At 40.1% G+C, this 24,332-nt stretch overlaps 1 protein-coding gene and 1 non-coding gene across 2 annotated transcripts in view; both read right to left on the bottom strand.

The window, feature by feature from the left end:
* The window catches only part of LOC122405506 (sestrin-1), a 214,972-nt gene that overhangs the window by 76,029 nt on the left and 114,611 nt on the right, over nt 1–24,332 (bottom strand). The gene's annotated exons all lie outside the window — the stretch shown is intronic.
* Trnak-uuu lies at nt 8,741–8,813 on the bottom strand. Its single transcript has one exon. It is a non-coding gene; the product is annotated as a tRNA-Lys (tRNA).

The raw sequence follows: 24,332 nt of genomic DNA, 5'->3' as shown, positions 1-24,332 counted from the left end.
GTAGCGAGGTAGCGAGCCGGTCACGAACAGAGGGGGCGGGTAGGGGAAAGGAGAACAGTCGTTTTCTTGTTATATACCAAACATTCGAGTCCCCTTCGTGGAACACGTGCTCACGAGCTGCCAAAAATGGAGCAGAACACGGGAGACGCTGTTGCAACCGAAATAAAAACAGTTATAGGACGATAATTACTTTCGCGGGCGTGATATTTTCAGCCGCCGACAATTGCACACTGGCGACCGAAAGTTATTTTCCGTTGTCGATAGCCATTATCGACGAAGGAAATTTCGCTTACTCACGACAATTATCGACCAGGGAAATTTGTTCCGGTTAATCGCAATGGTTATACACTTGAAACGATTCGTTCCACGAAAGCTGTTCCCGACGTAATTATTACGATCGATAGGAATTTCCCTCGTCGATAACGATTATCGAAAAAAAAGTTTCGGTCGCGAATAACGATGGAATTTTTTTTTTTTCTTTTGATCGAGTTGTTTTTCGAAAAGTTTCCTTATGCTTCGCGATTATTATCCGCGTGTCTCGGGTAACAAACAACTCTTTGTTAATGATTTCTTTCGTGAAAGTTTCGTTCGAGCGTGGTCTCGACTGGATGCATATTTTAGAAACTTTTTACGTTTGCCTTTTCGCGAATACTATTTTTTTTCATGGTTTATTGGAACCGTTTTCTTTTTAGATAGTTCTTTGCACGATTTCTATTTTAAATGTAACGTATAAACAGTGTGTTTTCTTTCTTTTCTGTAAATAATCTTGTAAATTTTATGGTATTTGTTTGCTCTTCAAAGTATATACGAGATAATGAGATAGCTATTGGAGTTAAAGGTTATGTATATTATTCATAATAATTAAATGTTTATAATGTTACGAACGTCATTGAAGCTCCCTTCGAGTGACATTGAAACAAAATAATCGTTTCATGGTCGACAAACGATTATGCACTTATCGACAAAATTAAAGGAAACTATTCAACTCAAGTTTACAGCAAATGAAAGGATCAATTTCTCAAACGAGATGCAAGACAGAGTAAATTAATGAGACGACGTTAAAGAAGCAAGTACGATGAGAGGTTTTAAGTTACTATATGGACACTGGTATGATAGTTACTGTATTAATCACTACTCGATAAAGACCAACTCCTTTTTTGTTTACGATATAACTTCATCGATTTCCTGGATCTATGACGAACGACAGAATATTACGAAGCGTCTTGCATGACTTTGTAAAACGAAGTATGTACTCGAGAATTGATATGTATTGATACTAATGGGTATGACATTGGATTGGTCCCATCACTGGTGTCTTTAATTCCAGGGCCATTTCCAGGGCCATTAATAAAACATGCCATTCCTCCAGGAGTGTCGACATAAAGAAATAAAAAGCTGCAGAGAACATCACGCGAGAAATACTGTTCACCATATGGTTCTCGTTACTTTTATTCTCTAGTTAAGAATTAGACATTAAGAATGATGATCTTCGAATGGAATTTCAATTCTATCGAATCCTGACGACTCCAGACATTCGATCGAATACGATTTATTAATTTTTTCTATACTGGTGAATATATATAGGCTACAATATAGATTGATAAAGAATTAGATTAATATAGAAACTAGAAGAATACTCTGTATTTTCGAATTTGTTAGAAATACTGTAATTTTTCCTCGTGTGTGTTCCAAAGGTTTCGAAGTGTGACTATGTACAGAATGGAGCACACTAATTGTTTTGTACGTTAAACTATGGATATCTTTCTTGAAACCTGCCCAACCTCTAACAGTGACATTTACTGTCGCGGTAATAGAAGTCGTGACTCGACGTCACGCGAGCACAGCTTTCAACATCGTCGTAGTGCCATTTCCCGAGCATTTCGACGAACAACCAAGAAAAACGATCCAAAATATGTTCAAACCAGAAGCCAGAAAAACGGGCCAGCAGCCGCGAGGAACGTAAACAGGAAGGAAATCGGAACGCGACGTATACACAGACAGCCCATTACAAACAATGAACGGTCTGTTCGACTGTGCCTCGCCCCCTCAACCCCTTCTGCGTTTCCCTCCTCGGCCAACTAATGCTCTTTCAGAGACGAAAGCTACCGTGCCTACTTCGAGCTGCTCGACCAAATTTAGAATCGAGCGGTATCTCGTCGCTCTAAACGTCTAACACGACCTTTGCTCTCTCTCCCACTCCTTTTTATCTCCATCTTTCCACCTTTTTGCTCGCCTTTCTCCTCAACGCGCCCACTTCTCGGGAAAATCGATCGATCCTCACATCGATGAAGTCTCAGATTGCAAGGGGAAATTTGTATGGTCCCCCCATTTTGAAACGCCTTGTACGTATTAGAGCAATCATGGTCGCACATGGTACAGTGTGCGCACAGTTTCTTCAGGAAATATGAATTTTCCATCAATGCCGTCGAATTAAATTTCGCATCCGGTATCGGCTCGAAGCTCGTTTCGCAGACAGGAGGGTTTAATATTGAGCACGTCAAGGATTCGAGACAGTATCGTTTAATAAAAATGCGCAAAACTCGAGCCCCGTTGAATTTTTAATATCGACCGGCGATTCGAGGACGCGTGCCACGTTACCAAATAAAAATTGAAAGATACAAGCCGATGGAGAATTTTAATATCGAAACGTTACGTTTTATTCGCTAAATCTTCCTGAATAATCATCTGCCTTTTTCTTACTCAGATTCCAAATCTTAAAAGTTCTTTACAAACGCGATCGAGCAATTAATTCCATACTTTCGGATATCGATATTTATATAAATTTTTCGATCCGTTGTTTAAGTTGTTGATTGGTGAAATAATGATTGTATATTCACAAGACTTTATATACAAAGTAAGTGTTCTCTGTACAGAGAGGTCGACAACGTGCACAGCAGTTTTATAAAGCCTAAATGGCACCAAAGAATTGTATGATAACACAGATGTCACGATTAGCCCCCATACTCGAATTTCCATGTTCCAAAAAAATTCAGTACGATTCGTTCGCTGGACGAGAATTTAGTTTTTCGTTTTATGAATCAATGAGTGGGGCCTGGTACTGTTAAATAAATTATTATTCATTTATACATACTTTGAATTCAACAGTTCCTTGTCAGTTCCATCGCTGGGAAGACGCATTCCTCGCTTGGGAAGGGAGCAAAGGGTTCGCGGCAATTTGCACGTAACTATCGGCCCGCCACGGCTCGTAACTTCGGGCCCCGAGGAGCGCAGGTGTCGCCGGAAGTCGTTTTACGAGCGAGCGGAAACGTAAATCAGAGCGCGGCCTTCGTCACGGATCCGAGGGAGCTGAATACACAGGAAGGCCCCGCACAAACGGTACCTGCACGCCTCGATAAACTTTTAAACATTCCCGATCGTCGCGTTTCGCTGTACGATTAACGAAATCGCCGATCGTCCCGATTTCCTTCACCCCCTACGCTCGAACCCTTCCATCCTGTCGCTGGCTCGCGACCCGACGGCGACACGGTGAAAGGGTAGGCAGGGAAAAAAGACTTTCTCATCGCATCGCGTGGAATAAATATCAATTTTGATGGAATTTTCAACATCGTTTATAGTTTTGAAAGTCGGTGTGAAGCGAGCTTTAGAGAACCGAGGCGAGCGCGTTGCAAGCTCTTGAATAGATTCAATCGCCGGGAGTGTCTTCTCGGAAGTACTAGGATGCATTTAAATGTCCCCGGTCAAATAAACAGCGCGTTCGTTGAATACCGATCGTCGATCGATATGATTTCTGCATTCGAACGCTGCTGCGATCGCCCCAGCGTTCTTTGACGTACGCCTGTTCGTTCCTACTTTGCGATTGAATTATACTTGGCTTTGTTTAAATAGTTTTGCAAAGCATCAAGGAGTTCTCTTATATTTCAATTTTAATTCTTATTTTATTCCTAATTCGTTGATGCCTGAACTTTGAAATCGAATTTTGTATTTACTCTTGAGATTACTCGACTAAAAAAGGGAGCTTGCACCACTAGAGATGTTCGAAACTGAACAAAGGAAAATGACCCAGCATATGTGTTCGTAAATTACTGAAAAGTAGTATCAAACAGTGTATGCTTAAACTTTTAACGTCTAATAATAACAAATGAGAAGAATGAATTATTACAAGTTTTCCTTTGACGTACGCCTGTTCGTGTCTACTTTGCGATCGGACAGTATCTAGCAGGCTATACTTGGCTTTGTTTAAATAGTTTTACAAAGCATCAGAAGCTCTCGATCTTATATTTTAATTTCAATTCTTATTTTATTCCTAATTCGTTGATGTCTGAACTTTGAAATCGAATTTTGTATTTACTCTTGGGATTACTCGACTAAAAAAGGGAGCTTGCACCACTGCAGATGTTCGAAACTGAAGGAAAATGACCCAGCATATGTGTTCGTAAATTACTAAAAAGTAGTATCAAACAGTGTATAGTTAAACTTTTAACGTGTTATAATAACAACAAATGAGAAGAATGAATTATTACAAGTTTTTCTTTGACGTTCTCAATTTTTTGTACCAGATCCAAGAAAGCCGTAGCAAAATGTTTGCATGCTTCCTTGTTCTTTGTCGAAGCGACTATCTGGTGACCAGCGTTCACCTTCGATCGCTGCCACTTGGCAAAATGCAGACGGTAACGCGAAGGCAACGTCACCGGTCGCGATCGGAAAATCGAATGGTTGCATCTGGCGTTCGCGTGTGCGGGTAGGCACGGAGGCACGGCTGAAAACCGGAAAAAAAGCGAGTCCGTCACGTTGCACGGTCGTGAGATGAATAGAGAAGCGGCTGTCCACTGACTAATCAATAATCACGTCAGCCAAGAAGCAAGGAGAATAATGACGGGACCCGGAGAGTCGTCGGCTCTGATTGATCGTAATCGCGCCGTTCCAAGGATAATGTCCCCGGGGCGTTTCGTAGGTCTTTGCCAAGGACACGATCCAGCTATCCGTTCCAACGCGGTTGCATCATAATCGCCGTGGCACGAAATCATCGCAATTTCCACGGAATTCCAGCAAGAAAGGTGGAAAACTACCTGGAAAGCACGCCTGATCTTCCATACAAACGATCAACGGGGCGTTCAATTCGAATTCCAAAAGCGTTAATTTGGAGAACCTGTGCAGAAGCAATCTATCGTTGGCTAAAAATTGATAGGTAACGCAACAGCAATTTATCACTCGATCGCGTCTGAAAAAGATTAAGGAAAATGCGCGGCGTGTTATCGTTTTTGACGCGGAACAGTTGGTTGCGCCGGCCCCGTTAAAATGGAAAACAAACCGCAGTTTAATTTGACGTGACGCCACGTGGTGCCACGTGGTGCAGTTTGTATTGAAAGGAACGGGTTCACAGAAACGAGATTTACGGGGGTCGAAGATCTTCTCCTGGGCACATGTGCGCGCGAGGCTTTCTTTCAGAGGAGGCGACGAACCGGGACCGGGGTGGGGGCTTGAAAAAACGTGGGACCGCGTCGACTGGGTGCACGGTTTCGATACAAAGACAAAAGAATTTACGAGCGAACGACGTCGTTAAAAGGAAAATAAAAAAAAAAAAAAAAAAAAAAAAAATTGAAAGAGGAGGTGAAAAAATAACCGCGACGGGACAATAAACCGTGGACGCGTCTACAACCACCCGGAGACGCGATTACGAATTTCGTCGAAAGGAAAAATAAACCTCGTTCCACGAAACCGTGTTACGGTAAACTTCTTCTTTATTCATGACTGTCGCTCCAGCCTGTTCTCTTCTCGGTCTTATTTGCTCGTTTCGCTTCGTAATTCGCACGTGGATTCGATAATCGCTGGAACCGCGTAAGTACCCGAACGCGAGTCGGTCCACGCGCGAATTTCGCCAGATTACATACGAGAGCGATACAGTTGCGTCACGTTTCACATTTGTTGACAATCTGACACGAACGCCAACCGAAAACAGAATTAATTTCTTCCGCGCGATAAACGTCTGAACGTCAATCCGTTACTGTATCCCGAATCTGTCGACTTTCGAACGTTTTCAAAGTCGCATCTCTTGATAAAGAGGACAGATTTTAATTGATTCGATCTTACTTATCAATCCTTTTGTACCTTTTTCATTCTTGCTATCACAATATTATTTACGGAGCAGATATTATTTCTGAACCGAGGTTCTGACGTTAAAAGAGCAAATATAATGCTTATGATAAGAAGGTCAAGGAGTTCGCGAAATTTCATAGATCGTGCCGCGTGTTTGACACGCCTGATGTAAAGTGTCGACCATTATCAGCCAAAAACATTGGATATTTCCATTTTTTAGCTATCTCGAGATTAAAGAGCGTTGTCATTTTAATAATTTTTTAAATTTTAACCTCGTAACCCCGTAATTTCGCTCGATGAATATGCTAGCGCGAGTCTTCCCTACTTTGGGCAAAACATTCGGTCGTAACTCGTTACGAATTTCGAACGATCGATAACGAGTGCATCGGTCACGATGACATGTCTGACGAAACTCGTCCGCCTTCTACCGTGTCAAATATTCCATTAGATAGGACGGGTCGTTGCTCAATTTCTCTTGTTTTCGACGTTCAGTTTTCGGAACAGATAAGACCCGCGTCGTCACCAACAACAATTCACGTTTCTAGCTAACCATGTGTGTTGCGCGCGAGACGATACGCCCGGCTGAAAACCGAAATATTCTATACGTCGCGACGGAAATATGAGGCACACGTGTGCGTTTAATTTACATATATGTAGATCCTATTCAAGAGACGAGCTTTATATTCGTACGTACAGCAGCCCACGCGAAGAAAGTGTCGCGTTTCCCTGTTATTCGACACCGAAAATCTATCTTCCCCCCTCCGTACGAGATTAGATAAACGCGATTGATCGCGATCCTAATCCGATCGTCCAAGGAACTGTTACGTACGAACTACGCCCGTTCGTATCTTCGTGGAACCTGAGACAAAATGGAATTTTAGGGCTCCGTTTACGAACGAACAGTTTTACGTTCGATCTTATTTCATTGACACTAGAACTACCAAACCAGTCAAGATGACCCATTTCTAATAAAACTTGGAAAAAATTTACTCGACTGAATTTTTGAAAATTTATCGTAATTTTCTACAAGAGACTATATAAATACTTACTTCGCGTACCTATCGTTTCAATTTCTTTGGTACAAATAAACACACTATAATTGTCGGTAGTTCTGGTGTTAAGACATCCAAAATAATAATTATTTTATAAAAGAGGACACTCGAAATGAGAAAAATCAAAGTACACACAAATTATCGACACCTAAGCGTATAATAGCTCAATTAATGAGCTTTTTAATTTTACCAGACAAATATTGTATATGGAATATTGTAGGCGGTATTAATGATATATACGAAATTTTTCTCAAACGATTCAGGATCACCTTAACTTCCTTATGCAGTGTGGAAGCCAGTTAAACAAGTCGAATGGTGACGCAATTTTTATTGGCGATGTGTTGGAATGGACATTAAGGAGAAAAAAAAAGGACGAATCGTGGTTCGCGACTCGCGACCATTCGTCGCTGCATTAACGTCAAACATCAGCATCGCTGACGTCGAACGTGTTAACGCGAAAATGTTTTTCCGTTCGAAGAAATATCTATCGTATTACGGGAAGTGGTCGGTTATTCAAGAACGAGCTGCAGTCTGGTAAAATTACACATAAATTATTACCTTAACTTCTCGAGGAAACGATTTTTGTTTGCTATCGACATCGCGGTATTACTTTAACCTTTGTCGTTACTTTTATCTCCGCGTAAATTCAACAAAGCGTAAACATTATATTCAAACGATCGTATTTTAATCGCGACCAAACGATTCGTTAATATTTTTAACCGAATAAGGGGAAATAAGAAACTGTAGATTTCATTATTCTTTAAAATTAACTATACGAGTGACAACAGATGATAACATACGTTTATTCGTACGTAGAAAATAATATTTCTTCGTTACTTTATTATTAACAACAGGAGTTGAGACTTCAGATTTCTCAGAGCAAATTCACAATTCAGAATTTGATAATGTTCTATTCTGGTGTCTGATACCAGAATATATTTAAATTAACTATATATAAACATCCTTTTAATAATATTTATATATTGTAATATTAGCTTGTACAATATATAAAAATATATTTGAAATAAATGCAGTATTTACATGCAGAAATATTACATTTATTTCAGATCGAAACATTTCGATTACTATTATAGAAATGGGTAGTTATTGGTTAATATTTATTATCGACTTGGTCCAGGATACGATTGTTCTTTTTACAGGAAAGTATCTGCCTTGGCTCACAGCGCGTCCATCATATTACTCATTTGTTGGTTAACGGACTGGAAAGTAGTATGCAAACATATTCCATTTTATGGGAGCAAGTACGAAAGAGGAACTCCACGATCGTACGGGATCTAGTAGAATTATGTAATTACTGTCTAAATAAATAAATGCTTCTGGGAGAGTGTCACCTGTTTTATTGTTTCGTAATACAGAAGATCGGGATAGGAACCATATATTTATTCATAGTTCTACCCATAGTCAAAAAGTAAAATACGACGAAAATCTAAACGTCGTAAATCTAGTAATGTGTATCGAGCAAGATCGTTGAATTTAGAAAGTTATTTTGTATTTTAAATAATTTTACAGTACATTTTAATTACATCCAATCAATGAAAATGCACATTATTATAATTCTTCACGATACGAATTTGTTTGGACGATCAAAAAATATTCGGAGGAAAAAAAATATTCGCCCGAACAGGGACTCGAACCCTGGACCCTCAGATTAAAAGTCTGATGCTCTACCGACTGAGCTATCCAGGCACTGAAAGTATACGTTCTTATGATTTTCTATATTCCGAGACTTCTTAAATTATTGTATAATATTAAGGAACTAAAAAAACCAACGCCCACTAAAACTATTATAACGTAAACTCGTTTTATCTATTATAGAAAGCACTCTTCGCGCAATATTTAATGTTTATTCCCTCGTTTATATATAAATAAAACACACGTGTCGATCTATTATTCTGAAACTTTCAAAAAAATACAATAATCAATGTTTTCCCAAATTTATTTTTAACTTTTAAAAACTCGTTTATCGCGACTCTTTTATTTTATATATTTTCGTGGCAGAGTTCGATATCTGTTTTCCATAATACCGAATACGTTGTTCACGAGAAAACATTCGTTTTTTAAACATTTTAAACCGTTCGATCGAACGAATTGCCACACGTCGGTCGTCTTGCTTATCTATCGATCGAATGAAACTTATGTCGAACGTCTCGCGCGATAATCGAACGGTTAAAAAAACAACACGAGACGCGTTCGAACGTCTGCAATAAGTCGCGATACATTGATCCCCGCCGTGGCTGCGAGAGACCCGTCAATGTCGCACCGGATAATTATAAACCGAGCGATAATTTTGCATTAACCCTTCGACTCGCAGCGGGAAATAAGAACCAAGGCCGTCCAAGCTGGTATCAACGATCGAGGACTCGGTGGTTCGCGATTTTTATTGCGCCGTCACGAGCACGATTGTAATACAATATTAATACACACTCGATTTTTATCTCTCCACGACGATAACGAACGGAGTTTAAATCATAGCAGCTGCGCTCGCCACGCGTGTTTTCTCAACAAACAAAATGATTTCGCGACAATTCGGTAATTCGCGTCGGGCACGATTACGTACCCGACGTTATTCATTGTATCTATATCGCGATTATTGACAACAAACATCGCCCGATCGCTCTGAATAATTAAAAAGCCTAAAGCGGCTTATTAGAACGTAAAACGTTACGATCGTATTTTATGCAACGATAAAGTCGAAACAACGATCCGCGGACCGAAATAGTTCGATTTTATACCGCATAATCTTACACGTCGCTCATCTTTATAGCCCTCTCCAGTAGGTGTTCTATTTTTAGGGGGCGTCGTAACTTTACGAAAAAATTTTATTTTCGCGCAATAATTCTATTTTCTGTCCAACAAAGTATTTTTGAATACGAGATACGGGAAAACTGTTGCGTAAAGATTCGCCCACTGAAAAGTCCAGCCGCGCCGAAAATATCTTCGGACCAACGCCGGACGCTCGGAATGATCGATTTACGAAACGTCGATTACGCGGACATGTAGGTATAGCATCGCGAGATCTACGCTAACATTGCTCGATTAACGTTATAATTAAAGTGTTGGTGTTGGGAATGTAAGGTTAAAATGACAAATCAAAGCTGTTAGTGTTTGGAGAAAAGGTGAAATGTCTATAAATTAGCCGCGTTGGCCGATAAATTTCGTTTCTCTTTTAGATTCTGAATTTCATAGTCCTGCAGTCTGAGAAGAATGACAGGAATTTATGGGACGTCCTAATGCTACGCCCACTCGAGGTAATTAGATCGAAACGGAGTGGAATGGGCTCGCGTGTTAGTTATTTACGGAATGCACGGCGAAAATGAAAAATCCAATCCGAGAGAAAACACGACGGATCGTATCCTTGACACGAAGTTGTTGTTGGAACTAGCCATCGGTCGAGGCGCGGATTATCGTCGGCTAATTAAATAATCTGCGGTTTAATTTCAGCCCGAAGACATCGTGGTTTCACTGACCATTAATCGGTCGCAATTTTTCCGTAATTATTTATTTATCTCAACGGGTGGATACTATTTGGTGCAATGGAGAGTTACCAGACGATACAAGCTTCTGAATAGTAACAAAAATTACAGGTAGCCAATGGAAAATTAATAAACAGTCCCACGTAGCGATTGCTAAAGTATTTTTCTAAATTTACTTGAACTTTCTAGGATTTACTTTAATTTAATTTTTGCGTTAACCACGCATGCGTGAAATAAAAAGTGAAAGCCGCCTATCTTTGGAGGCGATAAGTCCTTCGTTGTCCCTATAATCTCAATTTTATATAGCAAAACAGCCATCGATAACGACCAATATTTTTTTTTTTTTTTTAATTAAACCGAAAACAGACGTGTTCGATAACGTTTAAGAATATAGAAGAACGCGGTGAATATCGTTGCAATTCGGGTGGGCAGATGGTACGCACAAAATAAACGGAAACGGCTGCTCATAAACACCTCGAATATTCGAGATAACAGCCGATGATAATCGGCTGGCAAAACAATTTAGAGGAAACAAACATTTTGTCCAGACATCCCGACGATCGATACTAATCTTCGACGTCGGGAAACTCTTAAATTACGAATTGTCCCCTCGCGCTGTAATATCGAGACGTACTTGTGGTCCATACGAGCCAAGTATAATAAATATTAGCCACACCTGCGGACACAAATTATTCCCCAAACGCGACAGAACCGAGTAGCATTCGTAATAAAGTTAACTGCATTTCCTCTTTTTGATCAATACTCCGTGCGTTTCGAGTTAATCAACACTATTCTGCTCCGTATTTGTACGAACGTTGCATGAGAATAAATAAACTTATCCCTAAACTAAATCAATTGAGAAAAAGTTTAAAAATTATTGGCAAAAGCTGTCTTCGATGCAGGAAATAATCCGCGACTAGTTGGGAACTTATTACCCCGCATTTGCATTAACCAAGAGCTAAGTCGTCTTTAGTAGATTTTAATTAGATGCACAGAGGACGTTTCTCGTCGAGAAATGATCCAGTTAACGGGTTAAAAAGTATCGGCTATCGTTGCCGATATCTTCGTAACGTTTCGACTTCCGCGTGGTTAATTAAAACCATCTGTTTATTTGTATTCAATTAATGGAATGTAAAGCCGCGTTACACGATGGTAATAAGATGAGATTGTACACGTATAAATAGATATTACCCGTTCACGAACGCGCAGGATGCCTGACAGGTTTCCGTGGAAATTCTGCCAGCAGCACAGATTATTTTCCACGGAAGGAAATAATAAACTGCAAACATACTCCAAGCAAACGGTACAAGAAAAATATGTACCATTTACCAAACTCGTGATCTATTTTCTAAATTCGATAATAATTCAAAGTTGTTCTTTTGGATGGTAATGTGTTCTCTGTGTAAATAAGAAGAAAACCCGATGTTTCGTTTTAAAAAAAAAGTGGCAATATTGCCGGAATTGATCGTTCGTATGAAAGAGTAACTGGATTATTTGCCCCGGTTCTCGCCATTTTTTAAAGCGTTTCGGGCGTAATATAAAACTGTTGTCTTTCGAGTTTTTGTTCCCACGTTATTCCTCGCTAACCAAACAGCCAACACTAAATTTCGCCGAGTAAAAACGCCGGTGGAAAATAAAAACACGACCGGGGGAAAGCGTGGAACGTTTCACCGCAGCGTCCGCCGTTGCAACGTTGTTTCCTATAATTGACTTTTTCCGCAACGCTGGCCCGGTTAGTTCGAAACCCATTTTTTTTTCACAAGTTTTAACAACCGCAGCCGGGATGAACCCTTTGGAGGAACGACTATTGCAATGGCAGACCTTACGACGAGGCGTGTCACGCTTCCACGCATTCGAATGCAGTAATTCCCGTTTTCAAGGGACAAAATAGGGACCATCTAGTCCCGCGAAAGCGACGTTTGCAAGTCGACCTAATTTCGATACTAATTCAGTCAACCACACTTTCGACTTACTTTATTATTATGGAAATGGTATTCTTAAAAAATTAGCGTACGCTTGAAAAATTACTACAGTTCGTGCACAGTTAATTTTGCCAAAATTATCTAAATAATCGAAGGCCCAGATAATTGAACTTTAGCTACATATCAAGTGATACAAACGAGAAATTGCACCATTTTCATGGGGAGAACAACTTGGAATTTCTAAATATTCTCCACTAAAATACGCGTTATTTGCATTTTGAAACATTAATAATCCTCCAATCCCTTCATGAGTTATGACGTTTTAAACATACGCATGAAATTTCAGGGAAATCATTCATGTCTCTGATCAGACATTGTATTTTCGGTAAAGAATTTTTTTCTCGAAAGTGCGTAGAATTTCGGGGATATGAGTATTCACCAAAAATAATTGTAATTAACCTCTGCAGGTGCAGATAATTTTTTTAGAACGATTCAAAATTTTTTAATTTCGTCGAAAAATCTGTCCACTTTCTGAATGTTTTTCTCGAAACTGCGTAGGAATTCGGGGGTACATCTATTCACCAAAAATGATTGTAATTAACTCTCGCGGGTGAAAATAATTTTTTTAGAACGATTCAAAATTTTTTAATTTCGTCGAAAAATCTGCCCCCGTACTCGAATTTTTTTCTCGAAAATGCGTAGGAATTCGAGGGTACATCTATTCACCAAAAATGATTGTAATTAACTCCCACAGGTGAAAATAATTTTTTTAGAATGATTTGAAATTTTTCAATTTCGTCGAAAACTTCGCCCCCTTACTGAATTTTTTTCTCGAAACTGCGTAGAATTTCAGGGGTATGTCTATTCACCAAAGATGATTACAATTGACCCCTGCTACCGAAAATAATTTTTCCAGAACGATTTGAAATTTTTTTTCTTCGGAAAATTTGAGCACCTACCTCCTGTCGATTTTTCTTAAAAATTAGTCTTTGAGTTTTAATAAATTTGTTTCATGTTGTACGGAAATGTTCTCTAATACTTTTTTGTAGCTATCCATGCGCTCTACTTCACAAATAAATTTCAATGTAATACACTCACTGTTGTGGGAGTTATGGTCGTTTGAAAATTGGACCATTTTTAGGGTGTGACAGTACACTTTCGAGCAATTTTTTCGCGCTGTTCGAACCAGCTGCGAACAAATTCACATGGCGAGGGAACCGTTGTGGATGGAGCATTACAATACGCGTGATTCAGGGTCGTCGTCCAGCGAACGAGCGTGGGGTCTTTCCCGAAGCAAAGATTCTTGGCATCGAGCCATTAACTTCCCGATGTGTCAAGTTCTCAATATTAGAAGTTACGCGCTACCACTCGACATCGTCGAAAAGCGTCTTCTTTTCGCACGGTTCGAGTTCCCTCGTGTGCTTGGAACTAAGTGCAGACCGTTGATACAAACGTGTCTCGTCGATTAAAAAAATTTCTCCCTCCGAATTAGTCCGAGAGACAGAGAACATTAAAGTATGGGTCCAAAATGGCTACCTAACGAAGTAATCAATAACGACCAAATTGGTCGAACTACGAAGCATGGTTTCACTTATGATTTAATGAAAATTGATTGATATATTTACAAAATTTTAAACTTTCTTCCTTTAAAAAAACGTCGCAAATTTCCTTGATATTCGCAATTGTGCGGAAAAGATATATTCTTGGAAACAGGAAGGATCGTCGCGGCCTCAACGTTTCTTTCTTTTTTTAAATTATTAATGAACACGCTGCAAAGTCCAACAGTGTTCGATTTATCGACTTTTACGCCTCGTCTTTCTCGATTAGACGCTGTCCTCTCTTCGAGCAGCGATTACTCGCTTCGAGATACAGTGGTGCACGCTCTGTTCCTAGTATTTATAGTCAGGCTGACCGTTACTGCGATTTTCTTGGCTTTTTCACCGAACTTAATAGCTCAATTACCATCGAGGAGAACCTTCAACAACGCAATGATACTTCCAACAGTTTTTCCTTGCAATTTCTATGCACCTTATCCCCGTCTCGATTACTAAAAGTCCACGAATTCTAGATTCTAGAGGTCTAAACAAAATTTAAATAACCAAACTAAACGATATTCGCTCCCTGTTTGATAAAGCAACGATCCAACGTTTGAATGATCCGTTCGCGTTGCCATAAGTTGCACGCAGCCAAATAGATTAGCGACGCGTGCAACGAGACTACATTGTCGAGATTACATACTTGCTGCACACGGTGTTACGTCAGTCATGCATTCTCATTAAAGAGCAAAACTTGTTCGCTACGCGTTGCACAAAGATTCTTCCATCGGAACAGAACTGTTCAGAATATTCGTAAATCGATCGTTCGTGTCTCAATTACGAAGGATCATCAGCACGTCGTCGATCGTTCGGTTCTCCGGATCGACGGATACGTGGATCTGGACACGTACACGCCACGAATGACGGCGACTATGACATCAATCGAACGACGATCTCTTTATGACGACAAGTAAGAGATCGTGGCTGACGTTTCCCGATCAAGGCCTCCCGTTCGATCGGCTCTTACAATTAGTCACATCGAACGGTACGATTTTTTAGATTCACAAACAATCGTTCTATCAGTGGATTACGTAACACGTGTTTTGGAACGGTAGCGAAAAATCTATGATTAATAATGGCAGACTTTACCGCGGGTAAACAAGAGTCATATTCGAGCTTATCTGTTAGAAGTAAAGTATGGGAAAACTCTGGTTTCGAATCGAAACTAGAACTTTTTTAAGTTATTCAAATAATGATTAATATTTGAATAATATCAATATTTTGGTTATTAATTGTTCATTTTCAAATCCTCGAGTCTGACATAGTAATATTAAGTAGAGCTGGTAAGTCAGTTTCTTTTAACACGTTGACTGCCAGTCTAAAATCCTAAAATTGTCAACGAGACCAAAACTTTCATTATAGACAATTGTAAATTACACAACTTAAAAGTTGTCGTAGTAGTTACTTTCGTAACCTCATTAAAATTTACGAAGCCTATTAAAATTTATTTTCTTTAACATTTTAACTTGAGAATTAATTGTTTTAGTTTCGCTGTTAAAAGTTCTGTCACCCACATATGGGTGACGTGGCAGTCAAAGTGTTAAAAAAATTTAACGCTCGAGTAGAATTTTTGAAATAGCTGCGATATTTTCGTGGGAATATAAAAAAGTATTCTGTGGAATGTAGTTCTTTACCTGGTTGCTAATGTAAGGATTAAGGAATGAATCGATTTGAGGATCGATTAGTCTTAACTAAAAGCGTTCGTGTCGGGACCGATTTGTAAGATTGGTGATCGCGTAAAAAATGGACTCGGGACCGATTATCCCTAGTTCGGAGCCACGAGTGTGCGAGGTTCTTGTGCGTGCACCGAAAAGCTCGGCGATTAACCCAGAAAACCCGATGATCGTGCATCGACCCGCGCATGGATTCCCGCGAAAGAGAGAGAAAGAGCGGAGAACCACCGTGTAGGAGAAGGGGAGGCAGCCTGTTTCTAAGAATCTCAGCGTGCTAGCAACCATCCCTTGGAAATTCGCCAGCATCGCCGTATCGCAAATATAGGAGGTTAATGCTAGCTCCACACCGCACCTACTCGATCCAACGCGAAGGATCAGTCTCGCGGGGAAAACAAAATTCTTCCGCGACGAACCCCTTCCGTCCGCATCGACGACTTTAACGCTAAATTTACGATCACCGTGCATACCGATTCCCATCAAAATCCGTTGAACCCATATCGGTGGATACATTAAGGGGCCATTCTGGTCTAGACACGTTTTTTGAACTATATTTACGTAGCGAGTTGTCGAAGATGGAGTTTAGTTTATCTAAAATGGAGGCAAATTAAAAATCATTCTGTTACGTGTGAACGTGACTGGTACAGAGATTGTGTAAAATTTTGGCAAGTAAAAACCAACCCCAATGGTTTTTGGCGAGTATCTTCCAAACTAAAGGCGATCGTGGATCGTTCCAAAGGAAAAAATTGTTCAAAATGGTACTAATCTAAATAACCATTAGTAAATCTACATTAATTTGTGATATTATTTGATGTGAATGGTTTGATTTTATTTCTAAATTTAGTAAATTAAGATTAAAAATGATTACGTGACACGAATAACGGACTCCTTTTTCTGGGTTTAGAATATCATTGAGAGGAAAAAGTTGATCGCGAGACTCTTAATGTCAGGGTCGTTCGAGGCCCAGATTTTCCTTTATGTTTCTATTCGATTTTTCTTGGTCGAATCTCGCGATCGCGCAGCTGCAATCTCGAAGCGTCAATATTTAAGCATCCCCCTTCCATTTCGTCGTTATATCACACACCGCGGCGAGAAAGCGTCGTCTGATAAAAGCGTACTCGCGCGCGCTGACGCATTTTTGCACGCGCGAACCACACCGTCGGTATTTTTCCCGCGTCTCAAAGTACGCTCTCCCCCGAGGCGAGCAAATAATCAAGATCTTCGTCTCCCGTAATCTTATCAGAATCAACAGACGGGAAGGCGGCGGAGCAACGCACGATACACATCTTCACGGCGGAAAAAAAAAAACAAGATCTGACGCATCGTCCAGACGAGGAACGCGCGACTTTGTCGATGATAAACGACCCTAAGAGAATCCGATCAACTCGTTAACCAAAGCTTTATTATACAATTTATTACTAATTTACTTTATGAAACTTTCGAGTCTATGTTTCAGTGATGTGTGTATTTGAAACTCGCGGTTGTAGGACACTGTGAAACAGGTGAATACGGTTAAATCTGTAGAGAAATCCGCTCAAGAGGATAGAAAGTTTAATAGAACCGTAAGTGTTTTTCCTTTATTACAATTAACTGTTTTTCAATACCTATGGATCCATTAAACTTTCTATCCTCTTACATGGATTTCTTTTAATTATACAAACGGTTTCTTGCCCGGATCTGACCACGTTCGCCTGGTCTACTTTTTCCCCTCTCGATTACGAGCTTCGAATAATCGCGCCTCCGTCGAAATCGTAATCTCTACCAATGAAACAATGTTTACGGAAAGATTCGAACATTAACACAACAGGTGTCAAGAGCAACACTTTTACATCACATTCTTTTACTTATTTTACTCCATAGATTCGACCTTAAATTAAACGAAAAACTAAATTCGACGTAGAAGAAGAAGAAGACCACCTCGCCACCTGAGTTGCCAGTCGACCGTATTTTGTTCGATCTCACAGTCGAACGATGTTCCACGGGTTCTTCCCCTTTATAATGGTTCCGAAGATTCCTCGAGAACGTTCGGGGGTGGATTGAAATTTTTCAAAGGGATTTCCTAGCCGCGATAGAGCCGAGGAATTCGTCGGACAGGTGCGCGTCCGTTGTGGAAAAGCGTCGATGGGGTCGAGGGGAGAGGGTAGGAGGATCCAACCGTGCAGAATAGAACTCCGGGGTGCCAGGTGTTTCGGAAAGTTATTTTCGATTGCAGTTTCGGCGCTAGAGGGGGAAAGGGCCGGTCCGCGCAGTGGTGTATTTTTAGTGGTGCACCGGCATGCGGCACACCACCGCAACGTTTCGACACCACCCGAAATAAAGTGTTTATCGAACGACACCGGCGGATCGCAGTCGGCGAGCAACGGCTTTCGGGTGTATCTGCCAGCGAAAGTAGATCGTTTTACGGGACAAAGACAATGCGTAATTAATAGCCCGTGGTTCCTTCCGTTTCGAGCGCGCACGATATCAATGGATCGCTGTGAGAATCGGTTCCGCGATCCTAACTGTTCTTCATCCAGCATCGATTCGATCGAGACACCCAAACGATTTTAACGATCTTAACAGATTGGCCGTCAGACCAAATCTTTGATTTTAGAGACTCCTAATTGATACGTGAATTAAAATTTCTCTGGGTACTCATTTTCAAATCTATTTCCTTCGATGTTTAGATTTTAACGATCTTAACACATTGACTGCCGGACCAAATCTTTGATTTTAGAGACTCCTAATTGATACGTGAATTAAAATTTCTCTGAGTACTAATTTTCAAATTTATTTCCTTCGACGTTTAGATTTTAACGATTTTAACACATTGACTGCTGGACCAAATCTTTGATTTTAGAGACTCCTAATTGATACGTGAATTAAAATTTGTCTGAGTACTAATTTTCAAATTTATTTCCTTCGACGTTTAGATTTTAACGATCTTAACATGTTGACTGCCGGACCAAATGTTTAATTTTAGAGAATTGATACGTGAATTAAAATTTCTCTGGGTACTCATTTTCAAATTTATGATGTTCGATGTTTCAGGTTGAGAATTGTTTTAGCTTCAAAGCGAAAGTCTGACAGAAGTTTGCATTTGCTATTCGTGAATTTGCCCAGGAATTTGACGGGTCGTTGACACGTTTCGCGCTTATCGAAGCGTCTACGGGCGTTCGTCTAGATCGTCGCGAGGATCGTTGTCGATCTTCGACGCGTCTTTTATTATCGATGACGGCCTAGGATACGACAGGCTAGACCGGTAAATAGCTATAGCCGATAGCACAATTTTTGTAGCGAGTATAAAAAAGTGACAAACTGAGATTAACCTTATCGAATCAGCGATTAGATAGTTTTGTAACAAGACTGGGGAACGAGCCTATGCAACAAGAGCACATAGCTCTATCGGTGTGCGAATTATGTTCAAATATTAACTGAAGTTCGTCGATGACCTGGATAGCTGATTCCTCGACCATCATATTTCAAAAATCGAAAAAGGATATTGTAAAAATTGATTTTTATTAAATTGATAGCTTAAAGAAAACAAAATAATCAAAATAAGGTTTACAGAATGATTATAAAATGTCTAAATAAGAACTGCACGCGATAAATTTAAAAATAAACTGCAATTGTTCCTTTGGTACTTTCCTTCCCTCCGGGTTCGACGCTGCTAATAAAGAGAGAATGGGAGAAGTCTATATTCCAGGGGGGTCGAAAGAGTTATTGAACTTTCTCAATAGGTTCCGCTGAAAGAGTTGAAACGGAACTTTCGTAATAAAAGTTCCCACATTATAAGTTTCGACGAGAACAGATAAATAAACGTTTTCTGGAAACAAAGATTTTAATTTGAATAACATTTCCAAGAAGTAAAAGTAGAAGTTATTCTTGTAATCGATCAGTCTCAGTTTCTAAACGCGACTGCTTCGAAAAGGCAAAAATTCATTCGCGAATGACAAATACAAAAATGTAAATGTTTTTCGAAAACAAAGATTTGAATAACATTTTTAAGAAATAAAAGTAGAAGTTATTCTTGCAGCGATATTCTCGATCGCTTTTATCTACGTAATTCTTTTTTTAATCGATCAGTCTCAATTTCTAAAAGCGACTGCTTCGAAAATGCAAAAATTCATTCGCGAATGACAAATACAAAAATATAAATATTTTTCGAAAACAAAGGTTTGAATAACATTTTCTAAGAAGTAAAAATGGAAGTTATTTTTGCAGTGATATTCTCGATCACTTTTACATACGTAATTCATCTCTTAATCGATCAATCTCAGTTTCTAAAAGCGACTGCTTCGAAAAGGCAAAAATATGAACCTATTTCTGATTTTTAAAAAGTGTTGACATCGAGTACGCGACTTTTGGGTTACGAGAGGGTTAATTTTAAGTTGCAACCCCTAAATTTCAGAATGCATCGGTTCCATAAACAAAATCGAGTGGGGGAACGTTGGCGTGGAGAAGTGTGGCATTCGGTGAAGAGTCGAGGGCGGACATTTTGCTCGATTTGACGGGAACCGAGTGAAATTCACGGATGAGATCGTAGCCGACGCGTGACGAAGAGGTCTTTCACGGGACCGACACGTGATTATGCTAGAGTAGAGTCGGAGAATAACGCACGTGCGGCACGCAAACGCTACCAGCGAAGAATCGCGAGCTCCGAACCGACGACAAACATGCCGCGTTATAAACGTATCCGGGTACAGCTATTTTACGACTGGCCTAATTCCACCGCGCGAACGATGGAGAGGAGTTGTTTCTCTATGAATTCGGGAATAATCGTGGTCCACGGGAAACGGTGACCCCCCCGAAATCACGCGAGTTCCCGATAATCGACGGAGGTCGACAACCTGCGGCTCTTTCGCTTAATTATTGCGGACTCATAATCCCGGACGAGATTACGTAAATCTCATTTCCACTAACCTCCTACGTATCCAGTGAAACAACAAAACTGACCAAAATGTAGCTAATTCTGTTAGAAATTAATTGGCCAAATAATAATCTTCTATTCGAAGATAGGGACCAATGAAATTTAAAATCATGTATATTAATATACATTTCAGAATCTGTTTGTTTCGCTTATAATTTCTAGTACAGACGAAATTTTCTTCACTTGCTTTTTATGCTCCAAAACTTTTGTTTTTTATTACCATGTAATAATGTTACGAGCCAAATATATAACTCCACAGTATTAAAAATAAAGTGTTTTGAGACCAATGATACAGCACTACGTGCGAAATTGAAAAATTTTCGAAAAGCGAAGTTAAGCCTTTCGACTTACGACACGTCTATTCGTGTATTATTTAATTTGATAAATCTATAGACACAAGCCCATGTGACTCTCGCCGGACCACGAGCGAGCGAACCTAATCTTAATACGCCTATTTTTAAAATCCCACGAGTGTTTACAGCATTACAGACGCGTTCGGTGCGCGTATTATTTTTATTTAATACGGGTTCTTCAGATTTATCGTGCCAACTCGATACGCCATCGTTTACACCGATCGTACGATACGGATCGAGTACTTAAGCACATCAAACGCTCGGTGTAGATTAGTTCTGAATCAGAAGTCATGCAACCCGCCGTTCTTTATCTAAATTACTACGATTCTTGATCCCAATCGAATCTCTTAAATCGCGTTTCCATCAACCCATTAACTATCGACTTTGTTTTTCGAAATTTGGAAAGATTCCCCCTCGAGATATTCGCGAATGAAATAATTATTTTAGCCTGATTGCCTTTACGTAACGCACGAGTTCCCCTTTTCAATATCTTTTATCATTTTCGTAAGGAAACTATTATCGAACGAATCTGTCACGATCGCATATTATTAAGATTTTCACTTACGTAACGAGCCATTAATCTTTTTTAACAGTGGGTTTATTTGTATCATTTTCTGTTTGGCTCGATTTCATCGTGCTCTACATCCCGTCAAATCGGCGAAGAAGCGAATCAACGGGGAACAATGATACCAGAAGCTGCGATTCAAAGAATTTCGCGCTCGTCTACGCGTTTGTTTCAGCTGTTTCGTAAACTCTCGCCCCCCCTTTCTCTCAAATTTATTCGCGTAATTTCCGAGCGACCCAATTCGCGAACGGTCGAATCAATGGAAAACAATGACCTCAGCTACAAAAGAAGTTCCCGGAAGGCCGACGCGTTTCTTTGAGCCGCTACGCGAATTTCTTTTTACCATTATCTTGCCACTGACCTGAATCCATGCATTATTTGCCGCCATGTTCGGGAATAATCGAATCAATGGGCAAAAGTAATACCGCAAGCTCTGTGACAGTTCGTTTCTGAATTTATTCCTAAATTAACGAGTTAATTTCCTTCGAAAATGCATGAGGCTCAAGAGAGAGTTTAATTATTCAATAACAAAAAATAAAAAATTACACGACGATCATAAATAAAAACATTTCTGAACTAATAAATAAGAATCACCTCAACGATATTCCAAGTTAGTTTATTAAAACATGTTTTCGTATATTATTGTGCATTAGATTTTCACATGGACCTGCTGGAACTAAACAAAAGGATTAAAATTATGGTTGGCAACGCCGGTTAATTAACAAACGCATCGAGCGATACGCATCGCGTTAACAAGACTTTCACTCCTATCATTTCGCTTCGCCAACGATGGAATAATTTGATTCCAGGAAGAGTGCTCTATGAGTCACTCGTCGTTTGTTAACCAGCGGTGCGTTTATTCTTTTTACCTCCCCGCCCCCCGTTCGAAACTTTTTCCTATTTTGTTTCGTTTTATAGCCGCGATTAGAAGAGCGTGAAACTACCGTGCCGGTTATCCAGCCGATGATTCATACGAATGCATTGTGACTAATCGAATTTCGCTCGTTAACGTCGAATCGTTTCGCTCGCAACAATGTTCGAGCACGATCGCAATTTTCAACGCTCGATCGAACCTGCGCGGTCTTAAATTGTCGATCTTGGACGTTTCGGTGCACGGGGCTTCGTTGCATTGTTTTTGTTGCTCGTTTATCAAAGTCACGTGTCGTTTTCTTATCTGTCGCGAAAAATAATGTATGTTTCTGTCTGTAAATTCAATAATTGAGGAAGAACGATTCGAGAGATATTACTTGCACCTGTAGTCCAATTACTAGTATTTTAATTATTGTCACTGGGGAAAAATGGAATCGTAGTATTGTAACAAAAGTTGTCCTCTTATGAATAGAAGAAATATTAATTTTGAATCTTTTATTTCATATTTACAACTTATTTGATATTGTCTTGTCAGGTTAGAAATGAAAAGGTGTATTGTTAGAAGGCTGTGTGGAATGAATCGGTCGACGTAACAATTTTCTTTTCATAAAGGAAAAATCGTAAAGAAGCTCATAAACATCGGTCTCCGGAGTAGAGAGTCCCCTTAATTAATCTTGCGTATCTATTATTACGTGCGTGTTTGTCTCTCCTTACTCCGACGCGATGTTTTTCGAACGTCGTGGGCGTTGGAGAGCTGCCATGCAATGTTTCAGTACCGTAATTTCACAGACCAGAGCAGGCGAATATACGTACGGCGACAATGGATCACGTCCAACGAATCGTCGAAAGCCTCGTTACGTCGGTGACCACGTGTTGTTGCGATGCCCAATGTGGCAAACATAATTTTAGTTGAATTTGATGCAAAACAAACACCGGGAATCCCGTTCATCCTTAGGATTACCAAACACTACTCTACAAAGAGAATATATCTTTTATTCTAAATAATAAAACAGAGAAGAGGTTACCTAACGTGAAACCAACCCTTACGAGGGAAGTTTGGGAACCTGGAAATTGTCTACTATTTTTCCATTCGTATCATCATTCACTTCCAGGGGGTGAAATCAACCCTCACAAAAAATACACAAATATTAATTTAAATTTCTAGGGTACATTGATCCTGATATCTTCAATGGCAATTAGAAATCTTGTACATTTCGCCAACTCTAATCTACTCTGTACGAACCTTGAATAATTTTTTTTTTAATTTCAGACGAATTAAATGCCTTCTTTGCTGTCTTGAAACTTTACCGTCAAAATGGTCGTCGACCGCGAGTCTCCGTCGTTTGGAGGGTTAATCGGAGAAACTGCTGGAAGAACGACGCCCGTTTCCGGTTGCCCGCGACCGCGGTGCCCGGCCACGAATTTCCAGCCGCGTTGTAAAGAAGTTTAACACGATTTCACGGACGGCCGGGCAACGGTAGAAATCCGGTCGTTAAGTGGCCAACGAGACGGCAAGACGAACGATCGCGATTTCACGAACCGGGCAGCAATAATGGCCGCTGTAATAGCTAATCGCCCGCGGGCAGAAGTATCCGACGTAATCGGTCCGCCAGCAATTTACGAACACGCGAGCATTCGAAAAAACGGATCCGTTAATGGCGCTACATTGTAGACCGTTGTTTACGCCGATTTTGTTGCCGGCGTGGGACTCGAACGTCGACTGTCCGAGTACTCGGAAATTGGTGTTATTTTAAGCCGAGATTGTGACCGGTTGTCTAACCTAAACGCGAAGAACCAGATTGCCAGCGTGGGTTCAGACCTGGGGGTGGGGGAATTTCTTTCCCCCCT

This window comes from Colletes gigas, unplaced genomic scaffold (genome assembly GCF_013123115.1).
Source record: "Colletes gigas isolate AHSC1104 unplaced genomic scaffold, ASM1312311v1 Colletes_gigas_Sc00001, whole genome shotgun sequence".
NCBI lineage: Eukaryota > Metazoa > Arthropoda > Insecta > Hymenoptera > Colletidae > Colletes > Colletes gigas.
The sequence above is the reverse complement of the archived record's forward strand: the minus strand, read 5'-3'. Positions and strand labels throughout refer to the sequence as shown.